Source organism: Cynara cardunculus (assembly GCF_001531365.2).
Source record: "Cynara cardunculus var. scolymus isolate 2C chromosome LG 5, CcrdV1, whole genome shotgun sequence".
Taxonomy (NCBI): Eukaryota; Viridiplantae; Streptophyta; class Magnoliopsida; order Asterales; family Asteraceae; genus Cynara; species Cynara cardunculus.
Window position 1 is genome coordinate 7,671,252 of NC_037532.1, and position 1,114 is coordinate 7,672,365.

The window sequence follows — 1,114 nt, forward strand, 5'->3', positions numbered from 1 at the left end:
GGCCAGTACGCTGGTTTATCTTCTGAAGATCCTCATTCTCATCTGCGTTCTTTCATGGAAATCACAAACTCTTTTCTCATCCCTGATGTTTCAGACGATGCTCTGAGACTAAAAACTTTTTCCATTTTCACTAAGGGATCGAGCAAGAGCATGGTACAATTCTTTGCAACCAGACTCTGTGACTACATGGAATGAAATGGCAGAAAAGTTTTTGAAAAACTATTTTCCACCCACGAGGAATGCCAAATCCATAAATGAAATCTGTACTTTTAGACAACTAGATGATGAAGCAGTTCCTGATGCATGGGAAAGGTATAAAGAGCTGTTGAGAAAATGCCCTCACCATGGCATTCCGTACTGCATACAGCTAGAGACATTTTACAATGGTTTAAATATCGTTGCTAGAYAAATGCTCGATGCTACAGCAGGCGGAGCTTTCACAGCTTGTACCTATAAYGAAGGTTTTGACATACTTGAAAAGATTTCCAATAATAACGGACAATGGTCTGACCCACGTGCAATGCCACTGAAGAAAAYAGCTGGAATAAATGAGGTAGATGCTGTCTCGGCGTTAACAGCTCAGATCACTAAGCTAATTTCAAATTTAACATTTAGCCCACATGTGCAATCTGATGCTAATACCTTTAATTCCAATGTTCAATCAGTGCAATGCGTGTACTGTGGCGAAGGTCACGCTTTTGAGCAGTGTCCTGGAAATCCGGAGCATGTAAATTATGTCAACAAGACTGGACCATTTTCACAGACTTATAATCCGGGATGGTGAAATCATCCAAATTTTTTGTGGCATAGTCCAGCTCTTAATCCGCCAATGCAAAAGCCTTAAGGACAGTCCAATTTTCAACCGCAAGGACAATCCAATTTTCAATCGCAAGGACAGTCCAATTTTCAACCACAAGGACAGTCAAATTTTCAACAAAGCCAATCTAATTTCAAAGTTGAGGTGTGAGAATTTTTGATGCCATAGCCAATTTTCATCACTCTTATGAGACATAAGACAAAGAGTGTCCTGTTCCATAGAGGACTCAAAATCCAGAAGATAAAGGTTTCCTTCTCTCTTTGCTGTGATGATTGGGTTACCGGACTTTGTTTCTAT

At 40.1% G+C, this 1,114-nt stretch overlaps 1 non-coding gene across 1 annotated transcript; it reads right to left on the reverse strand.

Annotated features, from left to right (window-relative positions):
- Positions 1-244: 244 nt before the first annotated feature.
- Positions 245-351, reverse strand: LOC112513912. Its single transcript, XR_003069372.1, has one exon. It is a non-coding gene; the product is annotated as a small nucleolar RNA R71 (small nucleolar RNA).
- Between the last annotated feature and the right edge of the window lie 763 nt (positions 352-1,114).